Genomic DNA, 16,693 nt, shown 5'->3' with positions numbered 1-16,693 from the left:
CAAAGCTTTGCTAAAGGGAAAATACCTGTATTAACTTACATTTAAAGTTTTTTTCATTATGCCGAAGGTAATTATCTGTTACTTCTAAAAAGTAAGTCATATTCTGACTCTGCGTACATGTTTAAAGTAACTTAGAATCAGCTTGGGACAATTCTGACATCTGCTTATGTATTGCAGCATTCATACTCTTCACTAGGTGTTCATTTTAGCTGCAGATGCTTCATATAAAACGGGGTAGAGTGGCTTTCAAAAGGATCTACACATCAAAGTGTAACTTGAACTCTGATTTTCACACTGCTTGAGGAATGCTTAATGGAGTAGAACTAATAAATTTACTTTTCGCCTAACACATTATTTTAGAGTTTTTAATCCTTTTTACCTACATGCCTTTCTAAGCCATGTCACATGCAATTGAATAGTTTTGTTGCTTTAGAGTGTTTTTAAAATGTTCACATTAAATATTGTGATTCATTTTTTCTTTAGTAAGGAAGATTTCATTTAACTATGATTTCTGGGGAATGAGGCTGCTGCTTTTGGAGCCTTAAATAAAATTATTTGAATAAAACACCGTATTTTAAGTTAGAACACCACACTCTCGCAGTCTTTTCTATAGTTTGGTTGATAGTTATTCATGAGGCCATGTTTATCATCTTTTAAGACCTGGTTCTGAAGAGGGATTTAAAATAAGTACAGTGATTATAGCTTTTAACTACAGTATGCCCTCTTTTGCTAGTGAATTCTTTGAAACAGAATGCTCCTTATTCAACCCTTACCAAAGTCTCTTTTGCATTTCTCAGATGGATAAATTGTCACCTAAATTATACAAGAAGCACATTAATATTTGACATATACTATTTTCTTAGAACCCTGTTTAATAATCACCACTTAAGCCTGCTATATATTAAAATGTTTATACTATTTTAAAACTTCCATTATGGAAAATAAGCATATAATTTGACTTGATGAATGGGTGGTATTATTATTATCTCAATCTAAAATACTGTTGGGATATATCAGCCTACTTTGGATTCAATAGACCATTCTCTCTTCAGATATTATATTCCAAAATTTTGAATTTTTTTGTGGAAATAGGTACTTACATTGTAAATAATAGTTAAGTTCCTAGGACAGGCCATATAAGTAATAGTGAAATAGAACTATAAACTCTAACCTGGATTATAACATTGTTCTTTTGTAATGCCAGATTCTAATTCAGAAATCTATAAAAGGAAGAGTTCCCTCTTACTGTGGCGTTTCTCTTCCCCATTCAGGTCATAGCAATGTGGGTGGGAATCCAGAGGTTCCAAGCTAGTGAGGAAGAAAGTGAAGATGAGAAGTTCTTGGCTACCCTAACTAGTGGCGAGCGTTCTGGAAAAGCTCGCAAACAGTGGACACAGTGAGTCCACAATGTGGGTAGCAGTTTATTAGCAAGGACATTTTTAATGGTCCCGTATTTGATACTTTTATTTCATATTACTCCTTATAATGAAATTATGTATTTTAGTAAACCTTTTTAAACTAGCATATTGTAATTTCAAAACTTGTCAGCTTCATTTTCAGTATCAGAACATGAATATTAAATGAGTTTTGGTGAACTATTAAGACAAAGTTATTTAAATTCCTACAGGTAACTTAAAATCACCATGATGCTATACAGTTTTTAAGAAAAAAACTTGTAATTTTTCTGAATTGATAAGGTAGAAATGTATCTCTGATCTTTGTTGTTTTGGGGTTCTTGACTCTTTAATTTTTTTAAAATTTGTTTTTATGAAATATATATATATTTTTAAAACCCACAAAATGCATAAAACAAACATAAGGTGTGATGCATAGGTATAAATCAAATACTGATGAAGTTAGCCATCATCCCAGAATGATTTCTTCTGCCACCCATATGATAACTTTTTTATTTTTTTTTTAAATAACAGCTTATTTGAAGTATAATCTCAATACTACAGAGGTCACCCTTTTATTTATTTATTTAGAGACATGGTCTGTGTTGCCCAGGCTGGTGTGTATGGTGGCTATTTACAGGTATGATCATAGTGCAGTACAGCCTGGAACTCCTGGCTCAAGTGATCCTCTTGCCTCAGCTTCCCAAGTAGCTAGGACTATAGCCATTATGCTCAGCAAAGGTCACCTTTTAAAGCATGCTCTTCATTGGTTTTAGGAATCACTGAATTCTAAGTTACACAGAGTTGTGCAACCATTCCTGTGATAAAATTTCTGAACATTTTCATCACCCTGAAAAGAAACCCCATGCCCGTTGGCAGTCACTTATATCATTCCCCCTCCCTCCAGCCCTTGGCAACTACTAATTTATTTCTCCCTTCTGGACATTTTACGTAATTAGCATCATATAATATATGGCCTTTTGTGTCTGGCTTCTTTTGCTTACATATTGTTTTTAAGGTTCATTCATTTTGTAGCATGTATCAATACAACATTCTTTTTATGGCCCAGTAATAATTGTATGAAGATACCACATTTTGTTTATCAATTCACCAATTGGTAGACACGTGGATTATCTCCACTTCTTGGCTACTATGAATAAAAGCTGCAGTTAATATTTACCTACAAATGTTTTGGTGAACATATATTTTCATTTCTCTTGGGTAGATACTTAGGAGTAGAATTGCTGGGTTGCATGGTAATTCCATGTTTAAACCTTTGGGGTATTGTCAGACTGTTTTCCAAAGCATCTGCACCATTTTACATTTCTATCATCAGTGTATGAGGGTTCCAGTTTGTCCACATCCTTGTCAACGCCTATTTTCTATAGTTTTAATTACAGCAATCTTAGTGGGTATGAAGGGGTATATCATTTTGGTTTTTGCTCTTTCCTAATAACAGTGATGCTAAACATCTTTTCATGCATTTAGCCGTTCGTGTTTCTTAGGAGAAATGTCTTCAAATCCTTTGCTCATTTTAAAATTGACTTCTTTATCTTTTTATTTATAAGTTTTATAAATTCTTTACGTATTCTGAATACTGGTCTCTTATCAGATATGGTTTGCAAATATTTTGTCCCATTCTGTGGGATTTATTTTCTTGATGATGTCATTTGAAGAACAAAAGTTTTTAACTTTGATGAAATCCAGTTTGTCCATTTTTTCTTTGGTTGCCTGTGTTTCTAGGTTGCCGTATATAAGAAACCATTTCCTAATTCAAAGTCACGAAGGTTTCCTCTTATATTTTCTTCTAAGAATTTTATAGTTTTACTATATTACCTTTTTAGTATATTTTTAATAGTATTCAAGTGCTATGTTTTTAAAATTTGTTGATCAGATTACGTAAGTGGTGAAATCTGTAAAATATTTATCACTTGCCTTTGTTTGCTACTTCTAAAAATTTCACAAGAATTTTTATGAAATTTCCTTTTGATGTTTAGTAGAATAAGTTTCTAAAAATTATTTGTGTTAGAAACAAAATAATAAATATTCCCATGTTATAAACTTTAGCATTCACCACAAAACCCATAGGCCATGCCTTGAGGGGTGAGGGTAGGTGAGGCTCTTTGTAGAGCTCCACTAGCTCCTAGCCCAGGTTTAGAATCACTTTTCCCTGGGTTAGACACTTAACTGGGCGTCAAGAGAACAGAATTTCACTTTTGAGGTCAGCACAGCTGCTTTTACTCAGACATTTCTTCTTGCTATTTTTGATTTCTTTGTTTATGCTAATTAAAAGTGTTTCTTAATTATTTTATGTAAGTACACTGAAAGGATAAAACATGTTCATATGCAGAAGTGCCCTTTGATTCTTCAGAGGAAAATAGTTTATTAATTACATTCTTCTTGTATTAGTCTTTTTAGTGTGGCTTTGGGTAAAATTAGCAAAGATATTTTAAAGCTATTATATATAATGAAATTTAAACTATACTTCCCTTGGTATGATTTTTCAAATCTTTTGGGAGAAAATTTTAGAGAATTTACCTAATTATTACTAAAAATATCGATCCTAGCACTTTTATATGAAGCTTCTTTTTTGCTTACTCTACTGATAAGTTCATATAAAAATTTAAAAGCAACGCAATTTTTTCTGTAAATGGGCTTCTAACAAGCATCAAATTGATCTCGATCCCGAGAAAGGGAAGTAGTACTTCTCCGTACCACACGTTGTTCAGTCAAAGGATATGAAGAGGAAACAAAGTGTTCCCTTATTTGAAGAAAATTTGCCTCAAGTGTTTATATGACAAAGTACATTTGGCACTGTCTAGACAGAATTATAATAAGTATAACAATTTAAATAAGACAAAACATAAACTTCAAACCAGATTGTGGATATAATTCTGATGGATGCTTTTATTTAATCATAGTCTCAATTAAGAAACTTCTCCTTTGGAGATTAAATGTCCCTGACTGTAATAATGACAGCTTTTCAAATGTTAATTATTATTTTTTAGTGTTGTCAAGAACATTAAAAGTGGGCTTCAGACTCTCATAGCATAAGTACAGAAAGTGCTTATTTTCAACTCTCCTATTTCTCTACATAAAGGATAAAAGTAGTCTAATAAGTGCCACAGACTCCTACCCACTCCCCTCTCTGTTCCCCCTCTTTCTACCACCAAAAGACTGTTTACTGTAAAGTTCTAAAAGCATTCATTTGGAAATGGTCTGTTCTTTTTATTTAATGAGGTATTTGTGTATATTCTTAAGCTAATTTTAATGAATCTTCTTTTGAAAACCATGTGATGCAAAATTTGATATGCATGAATATATCTTAAGCCAAATACGCATGGGACAGTTAAAGCAGGTATCATGTGTCATTGTTGGTAAAGTCTGGCAGCATATCCTGTGTAAACCCATTTTCTTTTTCTTTGTGCCACATAATATTTATTCTCATTAACAAGACTTCAAAGGAAACTGAAGTTAGAATACCAGTTATTTTTTATTCTCTCTTAATAGGTTCTGTAACAACTAAATACTGTTACCTTTCTTGGTTCTACGTTTCACAGTGGTTCAAGAGAGGAATGAAAAGAACTAGTCATTGTTAAGCACTTGTTACATTAGATATTTCATATATATCATCTTATTTAATTATCACATCAATTGTTTAAAGATAAGTTTTCCTCATTTTTCAGATTCAGAAACAAGACTCCCAAAGGTTGATGTAATTTGCTCTAGATACACAGTACGTTGTTGGGAGTTGGGATTCCAACCAAACCTTTGTTATTTCCACTACATTTGACATTCCAAGCTCTATATGCTATGGCCTTTAGTCCACTTTTCTCTCCTTACCCACTGATTTCTCAGAAGTACTGTTATATTCAGTCTGCCCTCTGAATACTCAAATGACTTTATCTCTTTCTCTATTTAAAAAAATATATATATGTATTTCAAGCTGGAAGCTTGAAGACCTTCTGTATTCCCTCCTTTATTTTTATCTTCTTTTGAAATTCTCTACTGTTGTAATATTTAACTTTCTACCACAATTAGCATATTTTACTTTGTACCTACTGGTATAGCTTCCAACTCTTAGAAAATGAAATTAACCAATTAAGATTGTTTTGGTTTTGTTCTAAATGCCAGTAAGTCCAGAGTTAAAATTTGTGCTAAAGCTTTATAATTTTTTTCATAGTGCTTTGTACATATTTCTGTTATAACACTGTATTACAGTTATTCGTTTGCATGTTATTTATCTTTGTATCCATTAGCATAGTGATACCCTGGTAAATGCATAGTAAATATGTAATGAATGAAGATTTCAGATAAAATTTATTTCTGCCTTCAGATCATTACTTAGAGATCCTGCACTTGGGTACTACTATTAAGATAATTCTATCCAAGCTACTTATATGTTAGTAGTAGTAGTCGTTGTTGTTGTACCTATTTGTTAAACATAGGTAAAACCAAAGCTTTTTAAAAACATAGGCAGGAAATAAAAACAATATTCTTTGTTGTAATTTGTTTATATCATTGTAGTGCCTATTACCACTATTACTCAAATAGCAGCTACTTTATTCTCTAAAGTAATGTACGGTAGTATGCTTGGGGTTTTTTTTGTTTTTGCTAAAGATCTATAAGAAAAGTTTTATTGCTATTCATCTTTGTCACCATTTCAGCAATGAAGCTTCACTAATATTCATTATGTAATATTTTCAAAAATAGTAAGTTCGGTTCATTATTTCAAAATTGTGTGTCAAGTGAAAATACACTGATTTGATGGCCCTAGTAATTGCCAATAGGGTTTTTTGGGGGTTTTTTTCTTTTGTTTTGTTTAATATACGGAGTCTCGCTCTGGGCTCTTGCCCAGGCTGGAGTGCAGTGGCAACATCTCGGCTCACTGCAACCTCCGCCTCCCAGGATCAAGCGATTCTCCTGCCTCAGCCTCCCGAGTAGCTGGGATTACAGGCATCCGCCACAGCGCCCGGCTAATTTTTGTGTTTTTATTAGAGACAGGGTTTCACCATATTGGCCAGGCTGGTCTTGAACTCCTGGCCTCAGGTGATCCACCCGTCTCGGCCTCCCAAAGTGCTGGAATTACAGGCATGAGCCGCTGCACCTGGCCATCCAATAGGGTTTTTAATTTTGGAAGGTAGCTTTTGGGCATGAACAGGCACACTTATAGTTAGTTGTGTTTTATTAGAGTTATAAATTGTAAAATCTAGTTTTTCTAAAATGCCTTTTCAGTTCAATTAATGCTACTTTTATAAATTTAGTAATTGTTGTACAAAAATGAGAGCAGTCTTTTTCGCTTCTTATTTCCAGAGTCCATCCCTTTTCTAGATTTAATTCTTAACACATAGTACTACTTATATAGTTAGGCAAATCTAATTATATTCTTGCTCAATAAATGAACTTCACTAATTCCAGTTATAGTTTAGTATAGCTGAGTTTTTAAGCACCTGCAAATATAACAAGTGAAATCCTGTGATATACTTAAGCAACCCTTGTAAATCAAATAAATTTTACTTATAAATGTAGTAAATCACCATCCTATTTCAAAAGACTTAAAAACAAAGCACACACAAAGTAGCTGATGAATAAAAACTTGTTGCTATACCTTGAAAAATACAACATACATAAATTATCAATATAATATTTGTTTCTTCGGCTCAACCAAGAAGACTAGAATGTCCATCTAAGCCTCACTGGAGCAAATGATATTATGCATTCAGTTTACAGGGATTTGGGTCTTTGGGAGATCCTGAGCAGTCTCACTCTGTTGCCCAGGCTGGAGTGCAGTGACATGATCTCAGCTCACTGCAACCTTTGCCTCCCAGGTTCAAGTGATTCTCCTGCCTCAGCCTCCTGAGTAGCTGGGACTGCAGGTGCACGCCACCACGCCCGGCTAATTTTTTTTATTTTTAGTAGAGATGAGGTTTCGCCATGTTGGTCAGGCTGGTCTCGAACTCCCGACCTCATGATCCACCCGCCTCAGCCTCCCAAAATGCTGGGATTACAGGCATGAGCCACCACGCCCGGCCTGTCCAATCTCTTTTTAAATAAATTTGAGCCCCTTGTCATTGTTACGTTCTGCCTGCTGTGTCTGTAGGAGACTCCCCCAGCACCTCCATCCCTGCTTGCCTTTTGATTAAGGCCATTTTAAGTTTTACAACCCAGTGCATTGTGCATCTAGTGGGCATCTGTTAAGTTTCACCCCTTTGGTTATTTTATGTTTTTCTCTTTCATAGCTTTTTATCACTTTGTTTCAGTGAATAGAATCTCCTTTTACTCTGAGGGTGTTCTTCCTCCTCTTTATGGACGTTGACTCCATAGTCAGTGAGCCAGATATATACCCTTCTAGGTATATATGGTCATCTAGGTATAAAAATGGTCATTTTTAATAAACCAACATTTCTAATAATTCTTAATGTATTAAATACAATATGTATGACCAAAACAACAAAACTAACACTAGTAATAACATAGTAACGGGGTTGACTACAAGAATAGTATATGTTATTATAATCCTTATTTTTTTGACAACTCAATACAGAATACATATTAGAATTCAGTAGAGTTGAGAGTCAAGTCACATTTAAAAAGAACAATTACAATACTCATTGAGAATTCACTATGTGCTAGACATTGTTCTAAATGCTTTATATGAATTAATTGTATAACCTTCACAAAAAAATCTTTGAGATATATACGGTTAATATCCTGATTTTACAGATGTAACAATTGACACACAAGTAACACAAGAAGGTTTAAGTATTTGCCTAGGGTCATACAGGTACTAATTGACAGAGCTGGGATTGGAACCATAAGCTGAATCCACCGTCATCAAGTGCCATCCAGAGCTAGAATATGTGTCTACTGACTGGCTTTAAATATCATGCTCTTATTACTGTACCAGGCCATAAATTATTTGAAATACGAAGGGTCAGTTTTGGAAATAGATGTTTGTGACTAGGAAGTATGAAGAGTAAAAGACTCTAGAGCATTTCTCATATAACTGCCATTATTAGTAGCTATTTAGACTACATTCATTTTCATACTTTTTAAAGGATTTTCATTATGTACTTGATTTTAATTCTGATGTGTTTCTTATAAGATTTATACATTGTAATAATTACTTTTGCTCTGTTATAGTACATATTATCTGCCTTTTAAAGATCTCCAGTATTATAAACATTACTTTTGTTTTGAGCCTTAATTGACTGCGTTCTGGGTTTTTCAGCCAGGATAGAGAAAACATTTCATCAGAATCACCTAAGGGGCTTTTCCTGCTACCTGAGTCTTGAGTCCCCACCTTTCCTCACTCATTTGTGTTGAGAGTCACTGTCCAACCGAGCAACTGTTATTGATGTGAATTTTGTTACGGCCTTCAAATGTGTTAGAGTAGGTTGAAAGGTTAAAAGTCAGTGTTGTAGACCAGTGCTTCTCAAACTTGAAACATGAATCACTTGGAAGTCTTGTTAAAATGCGGATTCCAGTTCAGGAATTCCAATATGTGGCCTGAGAATCTGCATTTTAATAAGATCCAGGTGATAACCAAATGCTACAGGTCCTTAGAACACACTTTGATTAACAAACCTCTAGAATAGTTGTTTTGAAATTTTGAAAAGATTTTTTATTTTGAGATAATTACAGATTCACATGCAATTGTAAGAAATAATACAGAAAGATCTACATACCCTTCATCTAGTTTCCCCCAATTCTAACATCTTGCATAATTATAGTACAGTATCACAACCAGGAAATTGTATTAATATAATCCACAAACCTTACTCAGATTTCCTTAGTTTTACATATACTGTGTGTGTGTATTTAGTTCTATGCAATCTTTATCACATATGTAAATTCACCCTATATTCAAAATATAGTCCTGTTTCAACACAAGGATCTCTTAGGCTACCCTTTTATAGCCACAGCCACCTACCTTACTTCATTTCTTCCCTAACCTCTGACAACTACTAATTTGTTTTCCATTTCTAAGATTTTTGTCATTTCACTAATGTTATATCAGTGGAGTCATGCAGTGTGTAACCTTTTGAGATTGACTTTTTTCACATAACGTAATTCCCTTGAGGTCTATCCAAGTTGTTGCATATATCAGTAGTTTGTTCCTTTTTATTGCTGAGTAGTATTCCATGGGACAGACCTATTACAGTCAGTTTATAAGCATTCACCTGTTTTAATGGGCAGCCCTGGGATTGCTTACTGTTTTTGACTCTTACGAATAAAACAGCTATGAACGTTCATGTATAAGTTTTTTAGAGAAGACATTTTTATTTCTCTGGGAATATTCAAGAGTATAAGTACTTGGTCATATGGTAAGCGCATGTTTAGTTTTGTAAGAAACTGCCATACTCCTTTCCTGAGGTACTGTACTATTTTACATTTGTACCATCAATGTGTGAAGGACTATTTTTCCACATGCTCACCAGCATTTGGTGTTACCACTAATTTTTATTCTGGATATTTTGGTAGGTGTGTAGTGATATCACATTGTGGTTTTAATTTGCATTTCTTTAGTGGCTAATGATGTGTGAGATATGTTTTCATATGCTTATTTGCCACCTATATATTCTCTTTGGTAAAATGTCTGTTCATGTCTTTTGCCCATTTTCTAATTGGATTATTTGCTTTTTTTAAAAACTGTTGCATTTTGGGAGTTCTTATATGTTATAGACACAGACCTTTCTCGGAAATATGGTTTGAAAATATTTTCTCCCAGCCCGTGGCTTATGTTTTCATTCTCTTCACAGGATCTTTTGCAGAGCAAAAGCTTTGCTGTTGTTGTTGTTGTTGAATTTTGATTAGTCTATTTATCAGTATTCCCTTTTATGGGTCATGCCTTTAGTGTTCAGTTCTAGGCTGATTTTGAAAGTAGTGTTAAAACAACTTTGCCCTTTTTTTTCCCTTGCCATATAGAAAAACATTAAAACATAAACTTCTGAATTTCGTGATTCTGGACTTTTTAGCTTGCAAACAAGTGAAGAGTAAATGAATGAAACTAAAAGGAAATAAAACCTTGAGTCAACACAGTTTGGATAGTATTAAATTAGACTATGCATTACAGTGTTCTAAAACTAGTGGCCCTGGTGGTAGTATGTTTTAAGTTATAAATTGTTATGTGTCAGAATTGTGTTGTTCATTTTATTATCTCAAAAACTCTATAATGTAGGTATTATCTCCATTTATACATATATATATCTGTAAACACATACGTATATACATATCTGTAAACACATGTGTATATGTATATGCATATCTGTAAACACATATGTATATATACACATATGTATATATTCCTGTTTTGCAGTTGAAAAAACTGAGGTACAGGAAAGATAGGTAATTGTGCCCATGGTCCCATAATAAATAACAGAAACAAGACTTGAATCTAATACTCTTTTTTTTTTTTTGAGACAGGGTCTCACTCTGTTGCCCAGGCTAGAGTGCAGTGGCGTGATTTCGGCTCACTGCAACCTCTGCCCCCTGGGTTCAAGCGATTCTCCTGCCTCAGCCTCCTGAGTAGCTGGGATTACAGGCGCATGCCACCATGCCCGACTAATTTTTGTATTTTTAGTAGAGACCAGGTTTCACTATATTGGCCAGGCTGGTCTCGGACTCCTGACCTCATGATCCTCCCGCCTCGGCCTCCCAAAGTGCTGCAATTACAGGCATGAGCCACCACCCCCAGCCAAATCTAATACTCTTTAACAACAGCCTGGCATGTTTTGTTGCAGCATGTAACTGTATATAACTCATAGGACTCAAACCCGATTTAAGTTTGTGATGATCGTGCCTGTTACTCTTAAAGTCCATACATTGTCTGATTTTCAGCTTATAGTAAATCATCATTTCTTGTTTTATCAATGTTAATGTTAATATTGGTTAACCTATTGGCTCTACTGGCTATATTTGAAATAGAGACTTTTTCTTTGCATTTAATTTCTTTTTTTTTTTTTTTTTTTAAGAGGTGAGGTCTCTCTGTGTTGCCCAGGTTGAGTCTCAAACTCATGGGCTCAAGCTCTCCTCCCACCTCGGTCTCCTGAAGTTCTGAGATTACAGGCATGAGCCACCATTTACAATGTAGCTATAACACACATTATAAGAACTCTAAGTTTTACAGTTGAACTATTTAAGAAAATACATAAGGTTTGCTTTTTCGTTTTTCTGCTTTTCTTCAATATATCTCTGAGCTATATCAACACCGTAAATTTCCCATATGAGAAAAAAGTGATTGCTGTATTGGTGAAGGCGCATGAGTAGAGGAGAGATGGGAGCAGCCAGCCATTACTACCTCAGTTTTTCATTTCATTTGGTGTTAAGAAATGACTAACATACATTTGAAAAAGTAACAAGGACGTTTCAAAGGTGACTTACATGTTATTTCTCATGAGAGTAATACTGTTTCTTGGAAGTTATTGAAATACTTTGCATATTTACGAATATGTGGCAAGATCAGGTATTGTGGTATATTCCTGTTTGCAGTGGCTTTCTTGTCTGTCAACCTAAGATTTAGATTGCATTGGATATTGTTAGTCTTGTCTAATTTTATATATACTAAATCAACGTTTACAGCATTCCTATTTGTGGAGATTTAAATTTCTCAGTATAATTTAGTCTTCTTTGCAGAGCTCTAACATAGGGCTAATGAGAACTGTTGAAAAGTTTGCGGGAATATGTCCTCCATTCCCACTGCCCTTATGAACCTCTGTACTTGAATGCGTGATGTCTCTATGGGAGCTTTTGTTTTAAGGGTAATTGTCTTAGTCCATTTGGGCTGCTATAACAAAATATGTTAGAGTGGGTAATTTTTTTTTTTTTTTTTTTTTTTGAGACAGTTTCCCTCTTGTTGCCCAGGCTGGAGTTCAATGGCATGATCTTGACTCACTGCAACCTCTGCCTTCTGAGTTCAAGTGATTCTCCTGCCTCAGCCTCATGAGTAGCTGGGATTACAGGCGCCCACAACTATGCCCAGCTAATTTTCTGTATTTTTAGTAGAGATGGGGTTTCACCATATTGGCCAGGCTGGTCTTGAACTACTGACCTCAGGTGGTCCACCACGCCTGGCCTAGACTGGGTAATTTATAAACAACAGAAAATTATTTCTCACAGTTTTGGAGGCTGGGAAGTCGGAGATCAAGCCTTCAGCAGATTCGGTGTCTGGTGAGGGCTGCTCTCTGCTTCAGAGTTAGCACTGGTTGCTGCGCCCCCGCCCTCACCCCCACCCCCCCAGCATGGCACAAGGGGCAAAAGCCTTACAAGCTCCCTGGGGCCTCTTTTATAAGAGCATTGATCCCATTCTTGAGGACTCTGCCCTCATGACCTAATTACCTCTCAAAGGCTTCACCTCTTAATACTGCCATGATGAGGAATAGGTTTCAGCATGAATTTTGGAGGGACGCATTCAGATGATAGAAGTAACTACCTCCCCAAATTGAGTATTTTTTTGTAGTCCTGATTGACTTAGGTACTTAATTGCTATTTGCTAGCACACTAAATTTTTAAGAATAAGAATATTACGTTTTTAAAGGCACTGTATAATAAATATTAAACAGAAAATGTTCATCAGATTTTTGGTTGGGATATATTGAGTTTTTGTCTTTTAAAATAAGATTTTCATTAAATGAAAAACAACACTTTGCTGAGCGTTTTCTTGGTTACCATTCTACAGCGTTTAGCTACACTATGTAATAGCACTGGGGCTTTCTCCCCAGTAGGCAAATACCTCATCATAAAAGATTGTTGAAGGTTATACCTTTATAATACTTGCTCAGATTTGGGAAAGGGTGGAAAAAAAGAGAGATATATAAAAACAACAGGATATTTCTCCAATAGTGAGGTTAGAGAAGAATTTCTGTTTTTTAATATGTAACCAAGACTAGTTGGCCTTTCCTGTTTAGCATTTTTGTCAGGTAATTTTTAATTTTTTAGTTTTAATTATTATGGATACATAATAGTTGCAATTATTTATGGGGTACATGTAATCTTTTGCTATAAGCATGCAGTGTGTAATGATCAAATGAGGATATCCACCACCTCAAGCATTTATTATTTCTTTGTGTTAGAAATACTCCAGGTAATTTCATTATAGCAAAGCCACCTCACATTTCATACACTAATTAGGATAGGAATGAGAGCTCCAAATTCTTGAAAAGATTCCTTTGACTTTGTTGTTTTCAGGTCGTACTGTGGGAGGTACCTTCTGACTTTTTTCTTTGAGTTGTGGGTACAGTCCTGCTCTCTTCCTTTGCCACTGCACCAGCTCCAGTTGTCTTCACATAAGCTTGCTGTATTCAGTCAGCCTCTCACCAGTCATTCTGATTTTGGTTCATAACCAAGTCACCATACACAGCACTGCTTTCCATTAGTCGTCAGAAAAAGCCTTTCACCAACATTACTTCCTTTGCTAAAAAGCATTAAAAGCTTCTTCATGACCTGAAGATCAAAAACCCTGAGTGAGGGATGGCTATTTTAAATTATCACTACAGTTCCCTATTCATTTCTTTTCTTCTCTGAACTCCCCAACCTTATTATCTTTACACAGTTAATCACTTGATTATGCATGATATTGTTCTTGATTTCAACTTGTATGAGAAAGTATGGCTTTTTAAGTGGAAGGATGTATTAGTCCGTTTTCACTCTGCTTTAAAGAAATATCTGAGACTAGATAATTTATAAAGGCAAAAGGTTTAATTGACTCACAGTTCCGTATGGCTTGTGGAGGCCTCAGGAAACTTAAAATCATGGCAGAAAGGGAAGCAGGCACCTTCACAAGCCAGCAGGAAAGAGAGATGAGAGTGCAGGAAAAACTGCCACTTTTAAAACCATCAAATCTCATGAGAATTCACTCAGTATCACGAGAACAACATGAGGAAAACCACCCCTGTGACCCAATCACCTCCCTCCCTGGACACATGGGGATTACAGGTCCCTCCCTAGATGGGTGGGGATTACAATTTGAGATGAGATTTGGTTGGGGACACAGAGCCAAAACATATCGAAGGATATCAATCATATTTTTAAAAATAATCCCTAAAGAGTTCAAATAGTGAAGTGAATTGAATCGTATTCAGTGCATATTTTCAAGATTTTTTAAAAATTACAATTTATTTTCGTACTTGTCACAAACACTCAAATATATTATTGGAGTACTATTTTAAAATACTATGTATTCAGTGAATACATAAGCATAGAATTAGGAAAGGCAGCTCACATGCTTACATGTTTATTTTTTCTATTTATTTTTTCATTTTGTATTATACTTTAAGTTTTGGGATACATGTGCAGAATATGCAGGTTTGTTACATAGATATACATGTGCCATGGTGGTTTGCTGCACCCATCAGCCCCTCATCTACATTAGGTATTTCTCCTAATGCTATCCCTCCCCTAGCCCCCTACTCCCTGACAGGCCTTGGTGTGTGATGTTCCCCTGCCTGTGTCCGTGTGTTCTCATTGTTCAGCTCCTAGTTATGAGTGAGAACATGAGGTGTTTGGTTTTCTGTTCCTGTGTTAGTTTGCTGAGAATGATAGTTTCCAGCTACATCCATGTCTATTTCTTTTTAAACCAAATCTCTAACAGTTGTGTCGAATATGTTGAGGTATCCTCTGTCATTAAAAGACAAAAACAAAAACTTATCTCTAATGCCTAAGTGTTTGAAATCATATTCTTATAAAATATGAGGCAGCCTGGGCAACATAGTGAGACCCCCCTCTACAAGAAATAAAAAAATTAGCTGAGCATGGTGGCTCACAACTGTAGTCCCAGCTACTCTGGAGGCTTAGGTGGAGGATTGCAACTTGGGGGTTGCACCACTGCAGTTCAGCCTGGGTGACAGAGCGAAACCTTGTCTCAAAACACAAGCAAACAAAAAATATGTATAGCATTTCTCTGTTCTTGTTAAGTTTTAATGATTTTTCGTCTCAGAAAGCTTAAAATTTACCATCTTAAAGTGAAATAACAGTTAAGAGGGAGAGGGGAGGTAAAAATGCTTTTATTCTCTTTAACATTTGTTTATTTACTCTGTGGTTGGCAAAGTTGCTCATTTATTTCCACAACAAACTCGAGAGATATGGAATGTCCCAAATTAACAGAGGAAACTGGGTGCAAGATCATAGATCTTGCAAACAGTGGTGCTCTTCATAGACACTGGCTGATTTCAGAGCCTCTGTACTCTCATGATAAAGCCTCCATCATCACTAAGGAAATTTAGTAAATGAAACAATTTTAAGAGTAAAGCAATGAGATTATTAACAATAAATTATGGTATAGTGCTACTAACAGTTTTTGTCAGATGAAATGGCTGGATCTGCTATTTTGGAAATTGTGAAACCTATCCAAAAGTTGAAATAATGAAACTACTAAAATCATACACCCTCTTACCTAGATTCACCATTAGTTAATATTTTTTTATTTTTGCTTTGTCTTCACGCGCGCACACACACACATTCTCTGTCTCTCTCTTTCTCTCTCTCTCTCTCTCAACCATTAGATGGTTAAGTTTTGGGGCCAGGAGCGGTTGTCTCATGCCTGTAATCCTAGCACTCTGGGAGGCCGAGGCCGGCAGATTGCCCGAGCTCAGGAGTTTGAGACCAGCCTGAGCAACATGGTGAAACTGCATCTCTAGTAAAAATACAAAAAGTTAGCTGGACATGGTGTAGTCCCTGCTCCCTGTAGTCCCAGCTACTTGGGAGGCTGAGCCATGAGAATCACTTGAACCTGTAAAGCAGAGGTTGCAGTGAGTTGAGATCACGCCACTGCACTCCAGCCGGGGTGACAGAGCGAGACTCTGTCTCCAAAAAAAGAAAAAGAAGATTAAGTTTTGGATATTATGGCACTTCTTTCTTAAACACTTGAACAATGAATTTCTTAAAAATAAGGATTGTGCTTATTGTACCTAAGAAATTTGACATTAACTCAATAATATTATCAGTTGTCCATTCTGTATTTCCCCGTTTATCCCAAAACTGTGTTTCATAGTTGGATTTCTAAAAAATGTCCTTCTTCAATTCAGTATTCAGCCAGGGTTTATGTTTTGTATTTGCTTTGTTAGTCTCTTTTAGAGATACTGAGAAAAAATGCTTTTGTTGGTATCTTTTTGTGTTGTTTGCTTTTTAATGTCTTTAAGTTTTTGAAGGGTCCCAGCCAATTATCTTTAGAATGTCCCACCCAACTTTGGATTTGTCTGTTTGTTTCCTCAGAATTAGATTTACCTGAATTTATCATGTTAAACATTTTTCACAGTGATACCACATCTGTGATGTTGTGTAATTCTGCTAACACCGTATCAAAA

General features: G+C 35.4%; 1 protein-coding gene across 3 annotated transcripts in view; it reads left to right on the top strand.

Moving 5' to 3' along the window:
• Window positions 1–16,693, top strand: part of ATG5 (autophagy related 5) — a 141,603-nt gene that overhangs the window by 105,534 nt on the left and 19,376 nt on the right. The window lies entirely within an intron of this gene.

Source organism: Hylobates moloch, unplaced genomic scaffold (assembly GCF_009828535.3).
Source record: "Hylobates moloch isolate HMO894 unplaced genomic scaffold, HMol_V3 SCAFFOLD_2, whole genome shotgun sequence".
NCBI lineage: Eukaryota > Metazoa > Chordata > Mammalia > Primates > Hylobatidae > Hylobates > Hylobates moloch.
The sequence above is the reverse complement of the archived record's forward strand: the minus strand, read 5'-3'. Positions and strand labels throughout refer to the sequence as shown.